Below are 11,389 nucleotides of genomic sequence, written 5' to 3' on the forward strand. Positions count from 1 at the left end.
TTTCTCTGAGTCAGACTCCAAAAGGCTAGAGTACAGCTAATTCCTTTTATATTGTCAGTCAGCCACCAATTTTTTATCTTTTCCTAAGTGTTAAATGCTTAACGAAATCACTCAAAGGTCAAAAACAATGCCACTTTGAAACACAATTAAAAGTGTGTCCTTTCCATTTACTACTTTAAAATGACCTGTCTAAAGGACTTTCCCCCCCCACTGAGTCTACATAAGCCTTTTCATTTGAAAGATGACCTTATAGTTCTGTAATACTTTTCCCTTTGAGGGTAGGTAGCATCTAGGTTTCTTAGAAATGAAGAACATTTCTGATGAAGATAACATCAATTTGGCTCAATCTGCTACAGAGTAGAACTCAGTGGGGTACAAGTGAGGCATATGAAATCACACACTTCTAGTCTCGATTTTCATCTTCCCTACTCTGCTTTATTTTCTCTTATATAGAAATTAAGCAAATAAGTAAATATAGTAATCACGCAGAGTCACTTTATGACAAGAACTCGAGAAACACGGGGAAAAACATCCAGTTTCAACTGATGTATTTTACTGTTTATGTCAATTTTTGTGCCAGTGTTTTGATAGGCTTTTCACTCTGTTGACTAAGATGTGTCTACAAAGTAAGAAAAAAAGACTTATTTCTCCACATGGAAGGAACTTTCTGTTTTTTTTTTAAATGGTGAAACTTTGCAAATAAAGCAATCCATTGTATATAAATTGCTTATATAGAAGTGAGCTAAGAAAATTTTCCAAAGTCTTCATTGGAAAATATGTAGTAGTTCTTCAAGAGAAAAATAGCTTTGCTAAATGCTACTGACTAAAGTAGTGAATTTGTGTTGAACAGCAGTTATATTTTCTGTGAGTACTACAAGCATCTATCATTGAAATTTGCCTGTAGTAACTACCCATGCATGAATAATTAAATATAAGTTTTTATACAGCTATTAATTCAATTATTATAGATAACTGTCCCTCATAAAATACCACCAAATAAGCCTAAGTGATTTAATAGCAAAGAATTTGCCTCTTCACAGAAGACAGGTAAAGTTTCCCCAAGTTCTCCAGAGGAAGCTGTTTCCAATATGTGTCACTTTGGCATAAAATAACTAATGTTAATATAAAGAGCCTGAAGGGCTTTAAGAGAAACTTTGATCACTACCTAAGTGACAAGGATTATCTAGATTAGCACTCTCCTCCCAATGTTCATTGATTTGCTCAAGTGGGCCCAATAACGTCTCCATTGTGAGACTTGTTGTTACTGTATTTGGCATATCAAATACATCACCGGGAGCCTGCCAGGCGTTGACATGTGGGCAAGATACTCTCAGTAGCTTGCCGGGCTCTCCGAGAGGGGCGAAGGAATTGAACCCAGTTTGATGAGGCCGCTAGGCAAACGCCCTAGCAGCCAGCCCCGCTGAGCCAGGTTTAATTCCTCCGCCCCTCTTGGAGAGCCCAGCAAGCTACCGAGAGTATCTTGCCTGCACGGCAAAGCCTGGCAAGCTCCCCGTGACATACTTGATATGCCAAATACAGTAACAACAAATCTCACAATGGAGACGTTACTGGCCTTCTCTAGCAAATCTAGATTAGAGTTATACCAAAAATAACCTTTATTTATGGGGGAGGCATAATTTGAAAATCTTTTATCTTTTGGCAAAGCAAATATCTGTAGTATTTGGTTTTGGATATAAATTACAGTCTCTTTGTCATGTGAAAACTTCCTCCTTCCCTTGAATTACCCAGTTCACTGTTCTACTTTTTTTGTTCAAGAATATAGTGCTAGATAGATAGAATACATATGGGATAGATAGTGCAGAGGGTAGGTCACTTTTCTTGCATGCAGTCAACCTGGATTCAGTCTTGACAATCCCATATGGGATTCCAGACTACTGTAAAGAGTGATCGCTAAGCACAAAGCCAAGAATGACCCCCTGAAAAGAAAATAAGGGTAAGCCCTGAGCACCACCAAGTGTGGCCCCAAACCAATATATAATATATATAAATATTATATAAAATCTGCATATATTATATATCACTATCACTATCACCTCGTTTTTCATCAATTTGCTCGAGCTGGCACCAGTAACATCTCCATTCATCCCTGTCACGTGCTAGTGTAACCCAATGGCATATTGGGGACTCTTTCAGGGTCAGGAGAATGAGGACCATCATTGTTACTGTTTTTGGCATATCACGTATGCCACGGGTAGCTTGCCAGGCTCTACCGTGTGGGCGGGATACTCTTGGTAACTTGCTGGGCTCTCTAAGAGGGATGGAGGCTTTTTGGGGCAGCCTCTAATCACCTTTACAGGTGTTCCCAGTCAGACTTATATGAAGGCAGGAGGCTCTCGGTAGCCTGCTGGGTTCTCTGAGAGTGAGAACTAGACAACAAGAGGTGGCTTCTGGGAGCTTGGTTTGATAGTCTCTGGATCTTGGCTGTTGATGGGGTTACACGGCAATTGGTTGGTGTAACTGTCTAGCTAGTGGAAGATGGGGGATCTGCGTGGAGGAGGCCCAGTCCCAAACGAGCAGGTTTGAAGATCTCAGCCCCGGGTCCGGCACACCTGGGTTCCTCTGCCGGTTCCTTCATGCATGAGGCCTGTTCGTATATATCTTGATATATAAAGTATTATATATAAAGAAAACCTATATGTGTTTATCTATTAAGGTTATATAGTGTATGTATAGATAATCTATGTATTTATATACATATATATACCCACGTGGCAGCGCCTGGCAAGCTCCCAGTGGCATATTCAATATGCCAAAAACAGTAACAAGTCTCACAATGGAGACGTTACTGGTGACCACTCTAGCAAATAGATGAACAACGGCAAGACAGTGCTACGGTGCTACATATATATCATGAGACAGTTTTCTTTACTCTAAAATATTTGGATTTATAAATGCTCCACATGTATAAAACTACATTTATCCATTTTCTCCTACTAATCTGATATAACTTTTTTTGCCAGATCAGTTTATAAAGAACTCATGGAAGAAAGAAATTTCTCATCCAACAATGCAAGATTTTAAACTGAATAATTATAAAAATCAGTGAGAGAAAATTAAGGGCATCTATGAATTTGTAAGTTAGAGAAACAGTAAATAGAAGCAGGAAGTTTTTATCCTTAAATCAAAGTTTTGAGTGAGGACAGACAAATCAATACTGATCAGGATATTCTGTTCCATGGGACTCAACAGGTGAAACAAGAGTAGGATCAAATGCTGAAAAAAAATTAAGTTTTTGAAGAAAAAAATCACATATAAGTTTGTAATATTGCTATACTTTAGCCTTGAGATACAAACAGAATTAACCAGTGTTGTTACTGGATTAAAGACTTAATTATTTAATCCATTTTATATGGACTCTGAGTACAGAGAACCTTGCTGTTTCACTATCTTAAGATCAAGACAAATTATATAGATATGTTATTGTTAAGAAGGAAAAATAATTGTTCTCAGAAAAAATAATCATAAGATGGAAAGGACAAATTAGAAAGAATAGTCATCCAATGATATGCTATTTAAAAAACATGTTATCAGATAGGAAGAGAGTTCCGGTAAAGAAAGCTCACAAACACTTGAAATTAAAAGACCTAAAGAGTAATACATGTCTTTGAGTTGATATTAATGTGAAATAACTATGGATGAAATATTGCTTTGAGCATTTCTATAATTAAATTTATATTTTGATAGGAAAAATTTTAGTAAAACATATGATCAGTTCTATTTACATATATTTAAGAAATGTGGAGATCAATTTGTTTATACTGAAATTGATAAAACACAACTTAAATTCAAATAAAGATAAATGTCAATATGTTAAAACTGAGAATGATCATTTCATGACAGCAGCAATTTAAGAAAAATTCTAGGGCTGGAGCGATAGCACAGCGGTAGGGTGTTTGCCTTGCGCACAGCCAGCCTGGCCGAGCCTCATTCAATTCCTCTGTCCCTCTTGGAGAGCCCGGCAAGCTACCGACAGTATTTCACCTGCACGGCAAAGCCTGGCAAGCTCTCCGTGACGTATTCGATATGCCAAACACAGTAGCAACAAGTCTTACAATGAAGACGTTACTGGGCCCGCTCGAGCAAATTGATAAACAATGGGAGGAAGTGCTCTAGGGTTATACACAAATTAATATATATATATATACATATTTTAGAAAAATTGTGGAAGAACTAATTCCTCACCAGATTTCCTATCCTACCCTTTTGACACTTCAAAAATAATTCAAAGTAAAAGATATTAGACAACCTCTCAGCAAGCAAGAAAATTAAATCTTAATAAACTTACTATCTGTGTGTGTGTGTGCACATGTTGTTTTTGTTGTTGATTTTTTTTAAATTTTATTGAATCACCATGAGAAAGTTACAAGCTTTCATGTTTGGGTTACAATCACACAATGATCAAACACCCATCCCTTCACCAGTGCACATTCCCTACCACCAATCTCCATAATATACCCCCTTAATCCAGCCCCTCCCCCACCTCCATGGCAGACAGTACTCCCCATACTCTCTCTCTACTAATGGGCATTATGTTTTGCAATACAGACACTGAGAGGTAATCATGTTTAGTCCATTACTTATTTTTGGCACACATCTCCCATCTCGACTGATTCCTCCATCCATAATTTTCGTAGTGATCCCTTCTCTATTCCATCTGCCTTCTCTCCTCTGCTCATGAGGCAGGCTTCCAGCTATGGGGCAATCCTCCTGGCCCTTGGATCTACTGTCCTTTGGTGTCAAACTCATGTTATGTTATTCTATACTCCACAAATGAGTGCAGTGCTTCTATGAATGTGCCTCTCTTTCTGATTCATTTCACTTAGCATGATATTCTCCATGTATATCCATTTATAAATAAAGTTCATGACTTCATCTCTCCTGAAAGCTGCATAGTATTCCATTGTGTAGACATACCAAAGTTTCTTTAACCAGTCATCTATTCTAGAGCACTAGGGTTGTTTCCAGATTTTGGCTATTGTGAACAGTGCTGCAATGAACATATCGGTACAGATGTCATTTCTACTGTGCTCTTTTGCATCCTCGGGATATATTCCCAGAAGTGTATTTTGGGGTCACCTGGAAGCTCAATTTCTAGTTTTTGAAGGACTGTCCATATTGTTTTACAGAAAGGCTAGAGTATTGGGCACTCCCACCAACAGTGGGAGTGCTTTTTCCCCACATCCATGCCAGCACTGGTTGCTTTTGTTCTTTTGAATGTGAGCCAGTCTCTGTGGTGTGAGATGATATTTCAGTGTTGTTTTGATTTGCAACTCCCTAATGACTAGCCATGTGGAGCATTTTTTCATGTGTCTTTTGGCCATTTGTATTTCCTTTTTGAGGAAACTTCTATTCATTTATTCTCCCCATTTTTAATGGGGTTAGAGGTTTTTTTTTTTTTTGGTACCATTCTACTAGTGTCTTGTACATCCTGGATATTAATCCCTTATCAGATGGGTATTGGGTAAATATTCTTTCCCATTCTGTTGGCTCTTTCTGTATTTTGATCACTGTTTCTTTTGAAGAGCAGAAGTTTCTGGTAAGTATTAGTACACAGATGAACAGTGAAGCACTTAAGGACTATAAGACTGTAAAATCATTCCTATTGACTCATTGTTTTTAACTAGTTATATCTTCACTGTCCTACAGATAGATATCAAATTGTTTTCACTTCAGATATACTTGTATGAAGAAAGATTGTATACGTAGTCTTTACACTCTAAGACCACTTAAGATATGATAATTGTATGTGATCTACATATACTACATATAGTTCATGTATAGTTTGTGTGTGTACATGTAAAATGAAAAGTCTGTTGCACATAAATATAAGTTTAATGCCTCCAAATAATATGATTTGTTTTAAATAGAATTCAGCAATTTAATGTAGACAAACCTTAAGTAAAAGTTATGTTACAAAAGAGAGACTCCCATCAAAGTAAATTTAAAGATGGGCTAAGATTTTAAGTCATGAAAAAATAACATATTTAAAATATCATCCTTATAATATGCAATACATGAAATATAAATAAGTATAAAAATTAAGTACCTGTGATATATATTTTCCTTTGGAAAATTTACTTTAGTGACACTATTTTTATTTTTTTACTATTAATTATTATGTACAGTGGTCAGTTTTATCACTGAGAGTATCTTGAATTAAAAAGCAATAATTTCAAAAGTTCTGAGCCAATACACTGTACTGCCTTGAAGGAATGCAAAAAATATTTTTTCTATGCCTACTTGAACTGATTCTTTAAAAATTTTCATTAAATTAACTTTTTTATTTTGTTTATGATTTTAAAATCAAGTGCACTAATGCAACTTTGATAATAGAACAAAATTTAGCATTTTTCTTTTTATCTCATTGCAAAATAAAGTTTTGTTATGGTGATATATAAATGCAACTTTGCCAACATAATGCATATTTCTTAGTCCAATAAGCATTCCTTGAATGGGTTAGTTTGTTGAAATGAAACAAGTACAATTTTTCAGAAGACAATGTTTCTATTTCCTTTTCCCAAAATAGCACCAATAACAGTTTTTCAATTTTATCATTCAGTAAGCAAGTGTGAATTCATTCAATGTCTTCAAAATGTTATATAAAGAAGATAGAGTATAACAGACTTGCAGTGAGGAAAAGGTAAATTGAGTAGCTTCTCTAAAGAGAAAAATCTCACAGGTCCTGAGAGGAATACAGTATGTGGACATGAAAGTCAGGACGTCAGACTACAAGGGACATAGTGGAGACATAAATGGGAATACTTGGCATTGTAAAGAATTTGGGTTCTGTTTTAATATATACTGAAAATCTGTAAGAAAGTTTTAAATAAAAGAGTGCCACAACAGGAATTAATCCATAGAAAGAGCAGATTTACTGTGTGTTGCAGAAATTTGGAAGAGATGCAGTATTTTGAAACAGTCAAGAGATTTTTTTAATGATATATTTTGAAGGTATTCTAAAGAACTTAGTATTGAGTCAGATAGGGTCATTAGAGGAAAAGAGAAAAAAATGATTTGCGTTCAAAGGATGTCACTTACTGAGATTTAGAAAGACTGGGAGATGGAAGGTTATACATGATGAAAGAGAAGAGTCCTTATATTTGTATCTTCAGAAGTCTTGAACTATCATTAGTTCTCCAACTCTAATTTTACTTCATTTGGGACTGATATAACAAAATGACACAAACTGGGTAGCTGTCACCAGCAGTTATTTCTTATAGTTCTGTTGACTGCAAGTCCAAGATCATTTTGCCTGCATAGTCCAATAATGACTATCCTTCCAGTTCCAGACTTATGTTCTCACATGGCAGAAACTGTACAGAAAAATCTTGAACCCGTTTTAAAAAAATGAATCTTGTCTCATTCTGTGACTCCACTTAATGATTTTTTTATCTTCCAAAGACTGCTTTTCTAATAGCATCACCTGGGCATTAGGTTTTTACATTAGGATTCGTGTGGGAAACTCAAAATAGAGGAAACTAAAATTCAAAATGTGAGAAATTCAGAACATAGGAAACAAAAATCCAGACTGCAGCAAATGAAAATGTTGAAATAGTATGGCTAAATTATACAGAATAGTGCACCAATTATGAAAAATGGAGCAGGAGGTCATGATTAATTAGGAGCTGTGATAGTTGTCCCTAAACTAATTTCCTTTCTTCAGAAAATATTATCAGTGAAGCTTTGACCTGGAAGTCCCATAAGATTCTCTGTACTCTTTACTTAGTTATAAGTATGGAGAACAAATTTCCTTAAGGCATTTCTTATTTGTACTCTACTTGTGAATGAAAATTGTACTCACCAATAAGTGTATTGAATGCCCAGCACAATTTCTCCAAAGACGTGGAACATAATATCAGTGGTAAAACCAGATAATAAGGTTGTGAACCAGGCTCTATATAAACACAGGTTTCAAAAATTGAATAACTTTCTTGGTTCCAGGAAAATACTGACAAATTAGCAGGGGAATATGAAGAATATTTAGTATATTACATCTTATTTTTTAAATCCTTTGTGAGCTCCAAAAATAAACATCTTTAAAATGGTATGGCTGAATAAATATTGGTAAAACAATTTATACAGCTTTATTTTTAGAATACAATATCAGAAGCCATTATTCTATATGTGTGAAATGCTGATAATGTTGAAGTATTTTTTAAAAAATCAATTAGCAGAAGTAACAAATATCATCCAATTCTTCAAAATTAAATGTATAGAAATTAATCCCAGAAGTGCAGAATTAATGTTTCAATCTTCTCTGGAAATCTACTATGTGAATCATTATTTTCTATATATTTAATTCAAACAATAGTTTAGAGATATGTTTGTGCTTGGTTGATGGAGCTAAGCAGAATAGTTTGCAAACTAAAATAGTAAATAGTAACAAATGTAAGCACAGAGTTTATTGCTGATGACCACCTACATAAGCACCTTATTGTTATTTTTAGATAAATTTAAAAGTCAGTTTATTAATAACTTTGCCAAGTAAATTCTCGTTTTTTGCAAGATAGAATATAATAAGGTATTTTTTTGTTTTGTGTCGTTTAGGTTTTGAATACTAAAGACTAGAGAGATAATACATGGCTTACTCAGGTCATACTCAGCTGACCCCAGTTTAATTTCTGCATGGCATGTTGAACTCCAAGCACCACCAGGAGTGACACGTGCACACAGACCCAGGTATGACCCCAAGACCCAAAAACTAAAAAAAATTTAGATGTTAGATAAATATATCACTAATTATAATAGCAAATCATAGTGATATCATATCACAAGGTCAAAAGCCACATGAGATGATGAAATGTTCAGAGGAAAGGAATATTTTTCAGTAAATGTAAAGCTCTTGAATATCTTATTAGGTTTTCTGTGACTTTTCAAATCCTGGAATGTGAATAACTTGTGTGAGTTACTTCAGGTAAACATTATTTGAAATTTAATATGACAATCTTTCTTAAGGCATATCTGCAGTTGTATGTTTACCAATTTTATGTCATTCTGACTCTATACTGTTTTTATTTCATCAGTCCCTTGGTGTGGCTTATTTTTTCAAGTTAAACAAAAACACTACCAAATAAACAAAGGAAGTGCTATAATCTTCTGACCCTGTGGTGACAGTACCATATATTTTGAAGTAAATAACGGTATGGAATCAGCATTATGAAACAAACATACACTTCTCTGAGATGTTTCATAAATTTATTGCTTGACTGTGTAGTGCAACTGCCATAGATTTTGATGGACAAGGACATACATTTGGAAAATGAAACAAAGATAGTGGCTCACTGTAATTCAAAGATAATAACTACTAGAAGATACAATTGTTCAGCAAATGTGAGATTATTGGTTTCCTGGGGATTTATTAATTTGATATATTTTAATCCTTGCCTGCTGTAAAAGAATATTGTCAGTTAGATGATGGGGTCTCACTCATTTTGTAAATCGTTCTGATCATCTTTTTCATTTATATCTAAAAATCATCTGGCAGTTGGAAAAAGGTCCCTGCCGCACAGCAGTCAGTCACCTACAATGAATGTAAGCGCCCACATCCAGACTTCAAATGTCACCACATTGCCATCTTACTGTGAATGACTGAAATTTACTTCCCGTTGTTAGTGGTGCTGAAAATTGCCACTGGTTTCTACAGTTTATAATGTATTGTCTAAACTGAAAACATTTCCCAGATTGAATTGACCTTTTCGAAAACGGCACTTTCATCCTCAAAATGCAAGACTGTTGCAATATTTTATTTAAAAAGGTTATTTAGTTATAAAACTTGGAGAAAGGGTAAGGAATTAAAACTGAGTATATCTCTCCATATAACACATTGCTGTCACAAAATACAACACAAGAAACACTGATTGTTTTGCCTTCCAAAAGTTACCAAGGAGAATGCATGAAAAAAAAAACACATATTCTTTGTATCTGCAGAAAAATGTAATATAGAGAATGAATGACTTTTGTAAATTTTAATTTTAATTAGTCTGTTATTTTGCTATCAAAGAGGAAGTGGAACAGAGTCAAATATGCTGGACAAATATATATATATATAAACAAATATAAAATACATATAAGTATTTCTGGAGAAGTTATTCATAGAGTATTTGTGAATTATATATGATGAATTGAGACAAAGATAACAGAAAAATATAAGAAAATAAAAAGAATATATTTGAGACAATCATTTTGCTAGTGGGACAAATAAAGAAAATAGAATACGACTAACTGAAGTGATTTAGATAAATTTGGTATTTTGTGACAGTCCCAGTACAACAGTTCATGAGACTAGAGGAAAATATCAACAAATTATCTAATTATCATTTAAGAAACTTATAAAAAATAACCATAAGCACTTATATCCACTTTTCTCCTCTAAAAACTTAGTTGTTAACAATAGTGACATTAGAAAAAAAATGTCTGATGAGTTCAGTTTTAGACACCAAAACTTTGAAGCAATTTAGCAAAGTTATAAAAGTACTTCTGTCTTCCATACGCCACATGTCCCGCGCCCCACCGAGGGGCGGGGGTTGCCTCGATCAGAAGGACTTGGGCCCCCCACGAGCAGCGCCGGGGAGTGGGTCTAAGTGATTAAGTGATTAAGTGATAAAAGTTCTAAATAACACAACTACGTCACATTATTCTTAAGTGTTTTTATAATCTTAAAACCAGAATAGAATACTGCCAAATATTGCCTATGAAGTATGAAAATTATGTCATAATAAATATGTACTTTTTAAATCTGTTAATCAGATTTACTGTAGCACTGTAGCACTGTCCTCCCATTGTTCATTGATTTGCTCGAGCAGGTACCAGTAACATCTCCATTGATGAGATCTGTTGTTACTGTTTTTGGTTTATCGAATACTTCATGGGTAGCTTGCCAGCCTTTGCTGTGCTGGCAAGATACTCTCAGTAGTTTGCAAGGGCTCTCCAAGAGGGGAAGAACAATCAAACCCCGGTCAGCCACATGCAAGGCAAATGCCCTACCCACAATGCTATCATTCCGGCCCAATCAGATTTACAATGTAGATTACTTATTGTCATCACCATCACGACCATCCTGTTGTTCATCGATTGCCACGAGCAGGCACCAGTAACCTCTCTTTCGTCCTAGCCCTGAGATTTTAAAAAGTGCCGTATTCAAGGCTCGTTCAGGGTTAGGAGAATGAGACCCGTCATTTTTTACTGGTATTTGGCATATTGGGTACGCCACTGGGAGTTTGCCAGACTCTGCCGTGTGGGCAGGTTACATTCAGTAGCCTGCCAGGTTGTCCAAAGTAAGAAAGAGATAATAAGATGTTGCAGCTGCCGCATGCTTCCAGGAGCTGGGTTTATAGTCTCTGGGTCTTGGCTGTTGATGGGATTATAGGGC

This window comes from Sorex fumeus, unplaced genomic scaffold, assembly GCF_029834395.1.
Source record: "Sorex fumeus unplaced genomic scaffold, SorFum_2.1 ptg000008l, whole genome shotgun sequence".
NCBI lineage: Eukaryota > Metazoa > Chordata > Mammalia > Eulipotyphla > Soricidae > Sorex > Sorex fumeus.